The sequence below is a fragment of the Talpa occidentalis genome, unplaced genomic scaffold (assembly GCF_014898055.3).
Source record: "Talpa occidentalis isolate TD23 unplaced genomic scaffold, MPIMG_talOcc4v2.1 talOcc4.7, whole genome shotgun sequence".
Taxonomy (NCBI): domain Eukaryota; kingdom Metazoa; phylum Chordata; class Mammalia; order Eulipotyphla; family Talpidae; genus Talpa; species Talpa occidentalis.
This window is the reverse complement of record NW_023605083.1, coordinates 21,513,691-21,530,332: the sequence shown is the minus strand read 5'-3', so window position 1 is coordinate 21,530,332 and position 16,642 is coordinate 21,513,691. Positions and strand designations below refer to the sequence as shown.

The window sequence follows — 16,642 nt, the reverse complement described above, 5'->3', positions numbered from 1 at the left end:
AAAGAATTCATATTTCTTGATAGTTAACTTTTGAAACTTCCAAAGACACCTATATACTTTTGAGCTATAAATGAAAATGCCATGGTGAACCCTGTCTTCTGGACTCAGAAGCCCAATATCAGTTTTTTCTAAACATGATCTAATTATATTTGGCTTCTCATAGGGAGATTGATATATCCCATGAGATATGGGTACTGTTGACTTCATCTTGTTTGTTATTAGGAGTTGACATCTTAAGAAATTGAGAATTGTCTTAGGACCTGGCATCAAGGATGAACATTTGTGAGTGGAGGTTGTTGAGTATCTTTCATTTCCAGAATGAAGCATTTTAGCTGAGTGTTGTACTTTGTGCAGCCTACAGATTATTACAATAGGACAGTGACATATGGGTTTATAATTGAGAAATATCATTGAAATTACACTGTGTTGGGAGTTTGACTTCTATTTATTTTAAACACAAGCATAAAGGAAACAAAATATAGACGCAGTCAATTTGTTTACTAATTAAAGAAAAATTAGTGTGATTTTACTTCTACTTAGTACTTTATAAGACAGGAATACTATTATACTATTATAAAATAAATAACAAGCAAATTTAGGAATAACTTGGTATTAAAACACAGTTTGTGAAAATCGAAATTTTATCATTTTAAGTGTATTTAAATGTTTCTGTTTATTCTTTTTATATTAGGAATAGGGTTATATGGCTTTTAAAAATGGTCTTCCTCTTTACTATTTTAAGAAATAAAACTAGAGTATAAGGATGAAGTTAAGCGGACTTAAATATTTTGCTGTTGAAATTGTAAATTGGTCTAATTGTTTGGAAAGGAAATTTGAGATTATGTTTAAAAACCTTAAATTTTTTTCACTGATAATCTGGCATATTATATTCTAAGAATTTTATCTCAGGAAATAGATGAAAAGATAGTTACAGATACTTGCAAGCTTTTATTTATAAGGATGTCCAACATAACATTTAAAATAGCAAAACACAGTGGCAGCCCACTGTTTCTTACAGTTGAGGGTGAGAAACATAAGTCCCTGTGTAGATAATAGGAGGATGCTGTGAAGCCATGTGGCAGTGTTATGTGAATACTTTGTGCTATGGGTCATTGTTCACATGTTTTTCAAGAGAAACATTATGTGCAGATTTGTCACCGTGACATAAGTTGACATTAAAAGGTAAATATAATGGTTCTCCCTCCGTTACTGTTATTTTCCTCATCCCTTGTTATTTTTCAACATTACTCCAATGAGCATGTTGTTAATTTTGCAACTGGGCAGGGGGTACACAGCACATGTTTTTTTAAAGCTTTTGCTTCCTGAGAAGACTGGTACTTGCATTTTTATGTGATTTCTTTTTTATAAATGGTTTAAGGCACCAGGATGAATATGATAATGTGCAACAAAATATAACACATTATCTGAGCCATTTTTGTGATTAATTGTTACTTTTCTATTTTAGATGTTAGAAAATTCCTTGCCAACTTTTCTCTGTGAAATAGCTGGAATTGGCAATAGATCTTTTTTGTTCATTTCAGCACATTTTATGAATGGATATTTATTATGAAAAACATCAAGCATCTTCCTTTCACTAACAGAAGACAGCCAGAATGTTCTCACTCGATTGAGCTGATGACATATAATAGGTCTGCTTATTTAATCACTTTCTGCTTATTTAGCAGTTTCGGTCCACCATGGGGTAAAGGCTGTGCCTGCCTTTATTTTTTGAAGATAAAATTGTAAGATTTAAGCATGATTTATTCTACTTTGACCTATGATTTGAATTAACTTGGCTGCTTGCATTCATTTTCCAAAGAAGCATTTAATCCTTGTAAAGCAATAATCTAATCAACCCCTTTGTTTTCCAAATTACTCTGGAGACAGTCTTAAGCTGCCTAAACTATAAAGCTTTCTTTTATTAGAGTGTGATATATAAAATTGATTTTGATAGCTCATTTTGAAAGCAATATGTATTTAAGAGAATAACATTTTATTTCAAATAAAAGTCTCAGCATCTGATGTTATACAAACATTTCCCCATTTTATGATGACCTTTTCTTGCTGATCTTCAGATATAATTAGTGAGCTTTGAGAGAACTGGGTTGTTTTTTTTTTTTTCTCAAGTGCTGTTTGTTAATTCATTATAGGTGACTGTGAATATACTGATTTTCCTAGTATAATGCCATCTCCCCCATTTTTCCCTTCTCCCTGCTCCCATACTTCTTGAATGGGTATTGTGTGTTTTCAGGTGTAGCTGCTGGGAAGTTAGCATACTGTTTCCCGCAGACACCTTCCTCTTTCCCAAATATCACACCTCATTCTCTAGTCATATTGAATTGATCTGTCAGTACCCCTTTCAACTAAACTATTCTCTTCCTGCCTTCTATCCCTTCCTTTTCTATCCCCTGTGATCCTATGTATCTTTCAATGTTAGCCTTGAATAGTATGAATTAATTGCACTGTGCACTGTGATTTTCTTTTCTCCTGGGACATCATTTGAATTTCTATAGTACATGTTCATGTAAAAGCCTTTGTGCTTTACATTTGTTTTTATGTGCTCAGAAAAGTGAACTGTCTTTATCTCTGTTCATTCTTAGAACTCTGCAGCATTCCTGCAAGTGTTGGCCTTTCCTGCTTTTTTTATATTGAATACAAGCAAAGAATTCATGGGATAGTGAACTTTTCTGGTAGCTATACTTACCAAATAAGAGACAAAATTCACAGGATGTGATCTTTTATTCCTTACTGGGGTACTCAATCTGTGGTCTAAGGTGAGGCTCTATACATAATTGTATGAGAAAGTCATATATAATCATATGTGCATTTTTCTGCAGTTTAGGTCCATAGTTCTTATATCATTGTAAATAGCAACTTTTACAAGATTAAGAACATGTACTTTATATGATTTGGAATTCTAAGCAAATTCTTAAAACTGTGTAAGATTAACAAATGAGTAGCAGATCCAGTGAGTATTGTCATGTAGTTATTCAGAATCTCTGGCAGTCAGAAGTTGTGTACCTTCTCCTTATTTCATGGGTTTTAGAACTTAGGAAAACTAGAAAATTTTTCTTCAGTTTAATTTTGGTTTAAGTAATTTGACCAGGGACAAGGTTATGGCAACTTGAGAATTGAAGATTGACTGGGTTCTGGTCCTAATTATTTTTCTTTTGCCTCTTGAGTTTCTTGAGGCCTTTGGGAATCTTTGATGGAAGAGTGGACCTAATTAGTTTGCTATTATGAACAATCATATACTCATGGAAGTTTAGTGCTTGCATCATTGGCACTGGGCCTCCCCTTCGGAAGCAGGTATGTTCGTTGGGTCCTTAAAAGTCACTATGCTGGTAACTGGACAGTGGTAACCTATGGGTTTGTAGACGAGAGCTTTTGTTTGGATGCCTTCCTATATTCTAGCAGAAGTTCCTACAGTATGGAGTGATAGGAATGGACACAGAATTTTTAGAGAATAATTTTTTCATCAGTGATTATGAGACAGGATTTTTCAGTCAGCTGTTTAGATGAAATAAAGCACATAAAGATGAAGGACTCTATGAGCAACATAGTTGTGTCAGTGGATTTTTGCTTTTCATCTCTGAAGGAAGGCAAAACTGTCTGCCATTTCTTTCCTCACCTATGGTGTGTGCCTTGTTTTTTTCATGGAGTGCAATGGACGATGACTTGGGTCCCAAAGAGCTGAATGTAGAGGCCCCTTCACCAAGAACTGAGGAGGGATGTCTTTGATCCTGATTCACTTAATCATTTACTTCTCCCATTGTGTTGCTGGAAAATTTACATGGAGTTTGTGCTCTAGCTTTAAGGAATTTATCTCCTGGACAGGAAAGTGTGACTGGCTTTTAATTAAAGGAATGACGATTTAAAATTTGGCACTTAAGAAATTTTCAATTTCTTTGTTTTGTAAAATAGCTATGGTCTTTTGGCCTCTTTCCACATTTACCTTACCAGCAGAACCAAGTCAATTAAGTCACTTGTGGAGAAAAATACTCTCTTTATATCAAATTGTCTCCTAGTTTGATATATTAACTTTAATTTCCATGGCAAGTCATTAACCTCAGATGGAATACAGTGGCAATTTTGTCTAATATAAACTTATTTTCAGTCTTTATAATGCAAATAAAAGAGCACATTACAGCCACTTGCGATTAATTCAGGTTGGAAATATACCAGAGCCGCACTACCTTGACCCTGTGTCATTTCCAGAGCCTCTTTCAGAAACGACAGTGGGCAGTGTGGGTGCTGATAACTCCTTGCTTTTTAATTTTGTGTTCACTGCCCATTCAGAGTCAATGCCACTTCACCTGTTTTTCTGAAATTCCATTTTTTCTATGCCAAGGGTTGGCAGACAAGGTCCTCTGCTGTTTTTTGTAAATAAAGTCGTATTGGAACACAGCCATGCACATTCGTGTATGTTTTATCTCTTGCTGCTTTTGTACTATAGCAGTAGACTCGAGTAGTTGTGGCACAGATCACATGTCCACAGAACCTAGATTTTTTTACTATCTGGAATTTTGAGGAAAAGATTGTTGACCTCATCTGTGAGATCTGATGGGCTCAGGGACCTGGCATATTCAGATGTTGTCTGTGTAGCTTTAAGGGAAGAACCTGCTGGCCTGCTTTGTATCTTGTAGTGGGGAAATGTTGCTTTGCCTTTACCAAAGCACATGTAGTAGTATCCTTTCTTTGGCCTAGGAACTAAACACAAACTTTTTGATGCACTGTGGCTGAGTTCCACAAACAGCCTGTTTCTGCACCCTCAGGCTTGACTGAGTTTTGGAAATGCTATTTTCAGCTTCAGGCTGCTTTGTGTTGCTCCTGTGCACTCTCATACTTGGTTAAGGCAAACAAGGGACCTGCTGTCGTTGCTGACCCATTTCATAGTGGGGCTGATTAGGAAGAAGCATGACCTCGTTTGTGATGTTTATCAGGATGCAACATCTAGAGGTAAAAAGTAATGGCTTTGGCATAAGCTCTTTTATTTGTAATGCCATGTGAACAAATGTGCAAATTGTCCCTGGCACACAGCTGCTTAGGTAGATTATGCCCTGTGTGATGTCACCTGTCATCACTTTTAATATTTAGTTCTACCACAAAATCTTTGCTGTATTTTATTATAAATATTACAACCTAAGCTTCTGTTGTTTTTGTTTGTTTGTTTGTTTTTACAAAAGGAGTAGTTGCAAGACTGAATTCCTAGATTTCATGGAGGTTTTTGACATTTGCCTCTCATTTTATTCATTGAAACCTTTCTTATGAATCCTTATTCCTTCTAGGCAAAAGAAAGCTGCATTTTGGCCAGTTTAGAGCTTGTCACAACCATAATGAAATTAGAGAAAAAAAAATTTTTATCTGTATTAATGGCAGCAGTAGTGGTGTTGGCAGCCATGCCATCAAAAACATTTATGAATTATGATCCTACCACTGTGATGAGAGATGAGACACAGAGACTGTGGTTTCTCAAAAGGCCCAATCATTCCATCCTTCTGTGCATGGTTTCTATGCAGATATAGCTTGTGTTGCAGGTACTTTCTGTCATGTGTGCCTATGAATGGGTAGTCATTCTCATAAACTTGGTGTCATGGTATGATGGGTATTCTCTAGTAGAGACACAACTGTATTGTCTGTGAAATGGAACCAGTAGTGGGTCTTGGTGGCCACGTTACAGTGGGAGTCAAATCTAGCAAGGCTGGATGATGACAGATTGGTATGTACTCAGGTTTGAAGGCAAAGCTAGGCCCACCCCCTAGCCTTGCTCCTCGTAGGCCAGACAACCACTTGCAAAGTACCTAGCTCTTCTGAGCCTCACATTCCTCTACACACATACAGTAACACACATACAGTAGAGTACTTATGTTTATATTGGTCATAATAAAAAGTGTTATTCAAAATATACAGAATCCATGTTGAAGGCTACTGAGATGTTAGGTAGTAAGATGGTATGACCTGCAAGTTTATAACTTGTCCAAGGGAAAGAGGACAATTGTAGATATTGAAGCATTAGTCACATTCAGTTAATTTGATGTTACACTTGGAACTTTCCTATAGCAAAGTATTTTTTTTTTAATAATTGATTGTATATTGTCTTTTCATTATAGGGCAATGAAAAGTTTGTCCATCTAGGTGTTTCAAAAACTAATTCATAATGTCTTTTCCTTGTCACCTCTACAATCTTGATGATTAATAATAACAACAATGATTCAGTTACCTCCCCAAAAAACCCCACAAACTCACAACACTTGAAGAGTGTTTTCAGTAGAAATCACTTAATTATTGTGACACATTGTGACAGCAGCTAAGGACGAATAAGGATATAGCTCTGAGTAAGAAAGCGTTATTTCTTTTGTTGAATAGATTAGCTATAAAGTTTCAGATATATTGGGGGGGCGGAGCAACATGGCGGCGAGGAGACGCTGCGAGTAAGATCTCCCATTAAAAAAAGTGAATAGGGAGGAAAAGCGGCAGGTCCCAGTGAGAACTGGGACACGGAAGATAAACGGGTGACGCCAGCGAACTGCCCGAAGAAGAAACTGGCCATAAAAGAGGACTAGAAGGGAGGGAAGCGCAGAACCCTGCTCCCCTCCCCCGCCCACAGAGGCGGCACTCTCCGACCGGCAGAGAGGAGGAAACAACAAACCAAAACAACCAACAAGAACAAACGACGTAGCAAGCGGGACCGTGAGTGGAAAGGAACTATTGCAGCCACCACACCCCGTGAACGGGAGCTGAGGCGAACCCTGCAGGATTCGCCGCGGCGGCGAGCGAACGGCTCCGGGCGCCATTAGAGAAGAACAAAGACCCCGGGAGACGCGCACACAGCCCGGGCTGCCGGTAAGCTGGCACGGGAAAGCGGCTCGCTCGGCGCGCTTGAAAAGCAAGTGCAGACCGGGATCGCGGCTGCCCAGGTCCCCGCGCCTGCGACCTAGGCTTGCGGGGAGACGACCTAGGCTTGCGGGGAGACGCGCAGAGGTCCTCACTGAGGTGAAGGTCCCTCCCTGAGTGAGCAGGAACCAGGCGCCAAGGCACGGGAGCGGTGCAAAAGGCGCCATTCCCGCGCCACTGAACTGGGCTACAGCCCGCGTCCTGAAACTGAGGGCTTTGAACTGAGACCCCGGGCACGAAAATTCGGGGCGTGGTTTCTCCACGACGGTGGGGCACAAGGCAGACACAGCACCCCAAAGCTGTTGAGGTGTACCCTACCATTCCCGCTCTGTTCTCTGTCCCACGGGGTGGGGGGAGGCGAAAAACAGCCCCCAAGGACAATAGGAGAGATCTCTGGCGCCACCTAGCGACCAGGAAAAAAAAAAGTCACTAACACCCTATAAAACAGGACATTTCTTAAGACTGCTTGAAAAGGGCAGAAGGTTTCTGGAGGACCCAGTGGCCAGCCGGGAAGTTATTCCACCCCAGGCCCCTTCCGACCAGCAGTCTGAGCCCACAGAGGGAGCAGGCACCCACGTCCGGGGCAGACCGGGTGCGCAGAAGAGTGTGCCTGAAACCGGAGGCGCAGGGACTGCATCCCGCTTCGCCATTTGAGAACAGGGACATTTCTTCAGTAAAAACTGCCTAAAACCAGCAGAAAGCTCCCCCAGAAGACAGAGATGGCTCCTGGAAGAGCCAGAGGGGAGCGGAGAAGTTCACCCAAGATGTCAGTCAGTCCGAGCAACACAGTGTCCCAACGCATACGACAAATTAGAAAACAGACAGTAGGGAGTAGAAGAACCACACGCAACCTAAAAACTCCTCAGGAAAGAAGCACACCACAAAAAGAAAACCACTCCCCAGATTGCAACGACAGCAACTTGGAAGAACTTCTGAGCCTTCCAGAAAGAGAATTTAAAATTGCCATGATTAAAAAAGTGATAGATCAGAAGAAGGAAATTGAGTCCCTAAAGAGGGAAGTAAGAGAAATGCAGGAGATCAAAGAATTAATGGAGGAACTAAAGAACTCTGGGAAAAGCAATGAAAGCAGAATAGATGAAATGGAAGAACGAATAAGTAATCTTGAAGACACAGAAATAAAAAGAACCAAAACAGAAAAGGAAAGAGAAGTACGAAGGAAAAAGAATGAAGAAAGACTTCGGGAACTATCTGACTCCGTGAGGAAAGGAAATATAAGAGTTATAGGAATTCCAGAAGGAGAGGAGAGAGATTTAGGAACAGAGAAAATATTCATGGATATAATTGAAGAGAACTTCCCAAATGAGAAGAAGGAGCTGAAAATTGATATACAAGAAGCAAGAAGAACACCAAACTTCCACGACGAAAGGAAAAACACAGCAAGACACATAATAGTAAAGCTCCCAAGAATCCAGGACAAGGAAAAAATAATGAAGCTGACAAGAGGGAAGAAACAGATAACATTCAAAGGACAACCAATCAGGCTGACATCAGACTTCTCTGAAGAAACATTACGGGCAAGGAGAGAGTGGAGGGACATAGTCAACAGACTCCAAGAAAACAGATGCCAACCAAGAATACTCTATCCCGCAAAGCTATCTTTCCTCCATGAAGAAAGAATATGGACCTTCCCAGACAAAGAGAAACTCCGGAATTTCATTGCGACTAAACCCCCACTCCAAAAAATACTACAAGGAATCCTAAAGCCAGAACCTCAGAGGGACGAATAACAACGAAAGAAGAACAAAAAAAAAAAAGTTATTAAAAGAATAAATAAATAAAATCAAAGGAAAGACAAACATAATGGCAAATACAGATGCTAACATATCAATATTAACTCTAAATGTAAATGGACTAAACTCTTCAATAAAAAGACACAGAGTTGCAGCCTGGATTAAGAAACAAAACCCAACCTTTTGCTGTCTCCAGGAAACACATTTAGCTACAAAAGATAAAAATAGGCTCAAAGTCAAAGGATGGAAAACAATCCTACAAGCAAATGGGCCAAAAAAGAAAGCAGGAACAGCTATACTTATATCAGATAAAACAGACTTCAAACTCAAAAAAATAAAAAGAGACCCCAATGGTCACTACATTATGATTAAGGGGACAATACTTCAAGAAGAAATAACACTCATTAACATATACTCACCAAACGAAAGAGCACCAAAATATATCAGACAACTGTTGTCCTCTCTGAAAACAGACATCAGAGAAAACACATATGTAGTGGGAGACTTCAACACACCACTATCAACAATGGATAGATCAACAAGACAAAAAATAAGTAAAGAAACTAAAGCTCTAAATAAGGACCTAGAGCATTTGGGCTTAACAGACATCTATAGAACACTAAACCCAAAAAAAACGGAGTACACATTTTTCTCAAGCGCACACGGATCATTCTCCAGGATCGATCACATACTGGGGCACAAGACAAACATCAACAGATACACCAAGATTGAAATCATACCAACCATCTTTTCTGACCACGAAGGCATCAAACTAGAAATAAATCATAAAAAGAAGGCAAGGAACTATCCTACCTCATGGAGATTAAAAGCCACATTACTGGAAGACCACTGGACTAACGAGGAGATCAAAGAAGAAATTAAAAAATTCTTTGAATTGAATGACAAGGAGGACACCAATATCCTAAATGTATGGGATGCAGCAAAAGCAGTAATAAGAGGAAAATATATAGCAATAGAAGCTCACATCAAAAAACAAGAAAGAACTCAAAGAAACAACCTAATCTCGAAGCTCAAAGATCTAGAAAAAGAACAACAAAAAAACCCCAGAACCAGTAGAAGAAAAGAAATAATAAAAACCAAAGCAGAAATAAATGAAATTGAAACTAAAAAAACAATCCAAAAGATCAATGAAACCAAGAGCTGGTTCTTTGAAAAAATAAATAAAATAGACAAACCCCTAGCCAGGCTCACAAAGGAAAAAAGGGAGAAAGCACAAATACACAGAATCATAAATGAAAGAGGAGAAATCACAACGGACACAGCAGAAATCAAAAGAATAATCAGTAACTACTATGAACAGTTATATGGAAACAAGTTCAACAATCTAGAGGAGATGGACAAATTCCTACAACTCTACAATCACCCAAAGCTAGATAAAGAAGAAATAGAACACCTAAACAGACCAATTACAAGCAGCGAAATTGAAATGGTAATTAAAAACCTCCCCAAAAACAAAAGCCCAGGACCTGATGGATTTACAAATGAATTCTACCAAACATTCAGAGACGAATTAGTGCCTATCCTTCACAAACTCTTCCAAAAAATTGAGAAGGAAGGGACAATACCAAACACGTTCTATGAAGCCAATATTACACTAATACCAAAACCGAATAAGGACAACACAAAAAAGGAAAACTATAGGCCAATCTCCCTAATGAACACTGATGCAAAAATCCTCAATAAAATTTTAGCTATCAGAATCCAACAATGTATCCATAAGATAATTCACCACGACCAAGTTGGATTCATTCCAGGGGCACAAGGATGGTTTAACATCCGAAAATCAATCAACGTTATCCAACACATCAACAAAAAGAAATATAAAAACCATATGATAATATCAATAGATGCTGAGAAAGCTTTCGACAAAGTGCAACACCCATTCATGATAAAAGCCCTTGAAATTCTTGGGATACAAGGAACATACCTCAACATCATAAAGGCCATCTATGACAAGCCAACAGCCAGTATCATTCTCAATGGTGAAAAGCTGAAAGCAATTCCATTAAGATCTGGAACAAGACAAGGATGTCCACTCTCACCACTGCTTTTCAATATAATACTGGAAGTCCTAGCCAGAGCAATAAGACAAGAGAAAGACATCCAAGGAATCCAAATAGGAAAAGAAGAAGTCAAACTATCACTATTTGCAGATGATATGATAATATACATAGAGAACCCCAAAATCTCCACACAAAAACTAATTCAACTCATCAGTCAGTTCAGTAAAGTGGCAGGATACAAAATCAACACGCAAAAGTCAGTAGCCTTCCTATACACAAACAATAAATCTGAAGAAGAAGAAATCAAAAAAACCACCCCTTTTATTATCGAAACAAAAAAAATCAAATATTTGGGAATAAATCTAACAAAAGAGGTAAAGGACCTATACAAAGAAAACTATAAAACACTGTTAAAAGAAATAGAAGAAGACACAAAGAAATGGAAAGACATCCCCTGCTCATGGATTGGAAGAATAAACATTATTAAAATGGCCATCCTACCAAAAGCAATATACAGATTCAATGCTATTCCAATCAAAATCTCAATGGCATTCTTCAAAGAAATAGAACAATTATTGATGAAATTCATATGGAATCACCAAAAACCCCAAATAGCCAAAGCTCTACTGAAAAAAAAAGAAGGAAATGGAGGCATCAAACTCCCAGACTTCAAACTATACTACAAAGCCATAATCATCAAAACTGCATGGTATTGGAACAAGAACAGACATACAGACCAATGGAATCGAATAGAAAATCCAGAAATAAACCCACAGATTTATGGTCAACTAATCTTTGACAAAGGAGCAAAGACTATGCATTGGAGCAAAGAAAGTTTGTTCAATAAATGGTGCTGGGAAAACTGGGTCGCTACATGCAAAAGAATGAAGCTTGACCACTACCTCACACCATACACAAAAATCAACTCAAAATGGATTAAAGAACTAGACATAAGACCTGAAACCATAAAATACATAGAAGGAAATATAGGCGAAACACTACGTGATTTGCACATCAAAGACACCTTTACAGACACATCACCCAAAGCAGTGATAGTGAAGGCAAAGATAAACAGCTGGGACTACATCAAATTAAAGAGCTTCTGCACAGCAAAAGAGACAATAACAAAAACAAAGAGAAACCCCACCAACTGGGAGAACATTTTTGCACCCAACACTAATGATAAAGGACTGATCACAAAAATCTGCAAAGAGCTGATGAGACTCAGCAACAACAAAGAAAATAATCCAGTCAAAAAATGGGCAGAAGAGCTAAAAAGAAACTTCTCTGAAGAGGAAATGCAAATGGCCAACAGACATATGAAAAAATGTTCAACATCACTTGTAATCAGGGAAATGCAAATCAAAACTACCATGAGATACCATCTCACACCAGTGAGAATGGCACATATTAAAAAAACTAGCAACAACAAATGTTGGCGAGGATGTGGAGAAAAAGGAACTCTTGTGCACTGTTGGTGGGAGTGCAAACTGGTCCAACCACTATGGAGAGCTGTGTGGAGATTTCTGGACCTACTAAACATAGAGCTTCCATATGATCCAGCAATTCCACTCCTAGGTATTTACCCAAAGGACACAGAAACATCAATTCCAAAGAGCACCTGCACTCCTATGTTTATAGCAGCACTGTTTACAATAGCTAAGCTTTGGAAACAGCCCAAATGCCCAAAAATAGATGACTGGATCAAGAAGATGTGGTACATATATACCATGGAATATTACTCAGCATTCAAAAAAGATAAACACATGCAATTTGCAGCAACATGGATGGCACTGGAAGGGATCATGCTCAGCGAAATAAGCCAAAAAGAAAAAGAAAAATACCGGATGGTCTCACTCATAGCAGGAATCTAGAAAACTTAAATAAGGGACCAGGAAAATCAATATAAGAAAGTGAAAATCAAAATCAACAAAAAACTATGAACCAGAGACACTTTTTGGGGGTGGGGGGCGGGAGGGGAAGGATTGGGGTCAGAATGGGGCGTTTGCAATTGTATGGGGGAATATAAAAATAAAATTTAATATTTAAAAAAAAATTAAACTTAAAAAATAAATAAATAAAAAAATTTTCAAAAAAAAAAAAAAAAAAGTTTCAGATATATTGTGCTTTTCATTTGCAATTTTATGATGATATTATTAGAGAAGAAATAACACGATTTGGTAGGAGGCTTTGTAGAATCCTAAAGGGAAAGCTTAGGATCCCTCTTCTGCCTCCCTTTCAAAGTCTAGAGTCTGGAGTAAAATACTTATAGTCATTTGCACACTTTGCCTGACCTTTTCATAGGTATCCAGAAGCCCCAAAACCAAGCAATTTAACTTGATACAGCTTTACCTCAAACACTCTGAAAGAAAAAGATGAAAAGGGCATAATGAAAGAAACTAGAACTTTCATCCTGGTTTTACAGTCCCTTAAAACACCTCCAAAATTTGGACCCTTCCGCTTTGAACTTTGGTTATTAGATAGAGGAGAAGTTGCTTCTCTCTCTTTTTTTAAGTATTGGTTTCTTTCTTTGCATCATTGTCATTTTCTTTTGTCTCTTTGGACTATAATGTCTGTCAGGTGCTTTTGACAATATCTTGCTTGTGATTATCATATAAAGTATCCCCTGATAAACTGTAGCCGCATATTTACTCTGAACAATTGGAAAAGACATTTAGTGGTTTTTTTTTTACACTGGTCATATTTACGGGGGAAGTGCACAGCTGCTGTCATTCTAGATTTGTTTTAATTTATGAGTTCTTATTATAGTTCATAAGGCAACTCCAAGAACTATAAGTGACTTGTAATTTATAGTCTTGGTATGTTAATCTTTGAAATCACAGTGTAGTTAGGCCATACGAATTATGACTACACTTGTAAGTTGTTTACATGAAACAACATGATAGATATGTCTTCCTTTGAATAGTCATAAAAAGAAATGCCTGTCAACTTAATTTATCACTAGTCGTGTTCATATTTAAAGTCCTTTACAGTGAAATAAAAGCTTGACCTAACGATTATGGTTACTACAGACTTGACAGCAGCTGTGACTATGGTTGAAATGCTGTAGAAACTTCCATTGTCAGAATAAAAGCTGGGTAGCTTATATGAAAATCTGTTACATGAGGTGAATATCTTAGATGTAGAAGCGACTAAAGTAATCTTTCCAATCAGAGATCTGCAGTGTCCCTGTCAGGTCAAGAACTCTGCCCTGTCACATGGTAGAGTTGAAATATCTGCCAGTGTGTCTTCTCCCATTACCTTAGCTCCAACATGGCAGACCAGAGTTCTGACATTTATCACAGGTACGTGCACTCTTTGTTTTCACAATGAAAAAAGGAAGCCCTTTAAAAAGTGTCATATGAAGAATGATGGTTTAAAATTCCTATTGAGGGCCTCCCTGGTGGAGCAGGAGGTTGAGCACAGTGCCGTGAAGCTGTCCGTAGCTTCTGCAGTGCTGTTTTGATCCCTGCCGGCCGTGGAAATACTCACGTGGAGAGCAGACCTCTCCTGTCTTGCCCGCTGCTCTCCTCAGCAGTGTATTTCAGTCATTCTGCCTGTTCTCTTCCCTACTGTCTTTGGTGAATCCTCTCACCCTCCCGCACATCTGGTCTGTACCCTGGTTCTTGTATAAATAAATAAATCTTTAAAAAAATAAAATAAAATCCCTATTGACATGATTTTTCATGTACACGTGTATCCATTCATTCCACATTTTAGAACCCATCTTGTGCTGAGGAGCAGTGTGAAACAGAATGCTGCATGTAGTAGGTAGTTCCTGTCCTTAATTGTTTACACCAGGGCAGGATTTCTTGACCTCTATGTTGTTGTCATTGTTAGCAGCATCCTGGCCTCTTCCTGCCTGATGCTAGTAGCACTTTCTAGTTGTGACAATCAAAATATCTCCATCCTTTCTATATCTCCTGGAGTGGGCGATCATGGGGAGTGACCTGCAGTTGGGAACCATTGGACCTGTGGGCATTACTGGTGTGGAGACAGGCAAACACATGGGGAAATAAGTACTACAGTATGTATATACTGTAGGATGGACAATGCATGAAAGAGATGGAGTGCTGTGAAAGAAAATAGGGGGAGTTGGCTTCTAGAACACTTTCAAATTTATTGTCTTTCTCCAAGGCTGATGCCTCTTGTTGCAGTGCCTCTTGAATAGCTGAACAAGTTTGTATTATATCAGAATTGTAACTTTTCAAACATTTCAAATGATTTTTAGAAGTTAACTATTGCTAGTGCTGAATAGTCATGAAAAAATGAAGGTTGGTTAATGATTTTTTCACGGTAGTCACAGAGCAGTCCATTGTCATGGTACCACACGTGTGTGATGCTGAATAGGGGCTGAGGAATTGAAGGTCTGATAAAATAAAGAGAATTGGTGGCTCGCTTACATGTTTATCACATTGCGTTTATTATTACTGATTTACTGGAAGTAGCTATTGAAAGTTATCTACTTATTTTCTGTCAGAAATAGTAGTGATTGTATAAGGAATCAAAATAGTTTATAAAAGTCTGTTTGTATAGAAAGTCATGTTTTAAATATTTTTCATCAGAAAGAGGCAATTGTTTCTCATGTTGTGGCCAACATTACTATTGTCTTTTCTAAGTCCTGAGATTAGATTCCACTGATCTCTCTTGGGTCTTGTGCCTACTAACCCTGGGTCTATCACTCTTGCCTTGCGGATGGGATGTTTGATTGGCCAGTCTAACGTCAACTAAAACAGGTTGCCTATACATTAGAGAGAATCAAGGTGCTCTTTTTAGTCACAAAACTTTCTAACGAAGAGCAGTCTTAGGAGTCTACAATAAAATTTAGTATTTTAATTCTTCTGCATCATATGTAGTAAAAGATTTTCTGAAAAAAAAAATTAACAAATAATAAATAAAAACAACTATCACTTTCCACAAAACTTTAGGATTTCTGCCTTCCCTAATGTTTGCGCACTGTAGTTATCATTATCACTCTTTGGTTGTATTAGGCACATTGTGCATAGAATGAATGCTGTCCTAGCTTGTCATTGTGGACATTATAGCGGTGGCACAACCATTAAGTTAAATTGAATATGAATGTTATTTAATAGGATTAAAGAACTGGGCCTTCTGTTAGTTTTCCACAGAAGCTTCCTGGTGGGATAGTCTTCATGAATCTGCATTGGGAAAGAAAGTCTCATCATTTAGTCTTGAGCCAGAAGTGTGGATCAAGTATGGTTATTTTGCAGTAAAATTGATTTCCCAAACAGTTTTAGAATAGCAGGAAGCCATTTTCAACTATTATTATTATTATTATTATTATTATTATTATTATTATTATTATGTGTTTTGGATAAACTAAGGAAGAAAAGGATGAAGCTGTTATGCCATAATTTTGTATTGTTATAAAAGGTCTTCCATAAGCCTGCCCAGTCCCCCAGCATCCTCTGCCTTAGTTCTTGAAGTGCAAAGAGAACCAAAGCCAAATGTTGAACTCTGGCCTCCAACTCCATTGCCCTACCTTTCAGTTTCCTTTAGTTGAGTCTGTCTGACCTGTGAGAAAAGATTTTTGTTTTTATTTAATAGTTTGCTACCACTTGTATTTCTTCTCTAGTAAAGATGGAACATGCCTGCTTATTTTAAATTTGTAGACAGTTGATGAATTACAATAGGAGCCAATCTGAAGTAATGGTGAAATGGCAGCACTCTATTAATGCCTTATTACAAAATAGATGAATAATCTTTACTGTGATTTTTGTATAAGTTATACAGATGTGGGGCTTTTTTGGCCCTAAAAATGTTTGAATGGAAATTGTTTTCAAGTGGTCTTTCTTCTTGGCAGATTACAAGATTGCTATCAGCTGTTTTTATAATTACTCTCTGGACTTCATCCAATTTACATTTAAATATATTAAAAGTACATGTAAAAATGAGGAAATGTAGATCATTAAGACTGCATTTCTTTTATAGCCCATTTTTACATCTGAACTG

The 16,642-nt window shown here is 37.9% G+C and overlaps 1 protein-coding gene across 7 annotated transcripts in view; it reads left to right on the top strand.

Annotated features, from left to right (window-relative positions):
* The window catches only part of KDM4C (lysine demethylase 4C), a 415,273-nt gene that overhangs the window by 216,366 nt on the left and 182,265 nt on the right, over positions 1-16,642 (top strand). The gene's annotated exons all lie outside the window — the stretch shown is intronic.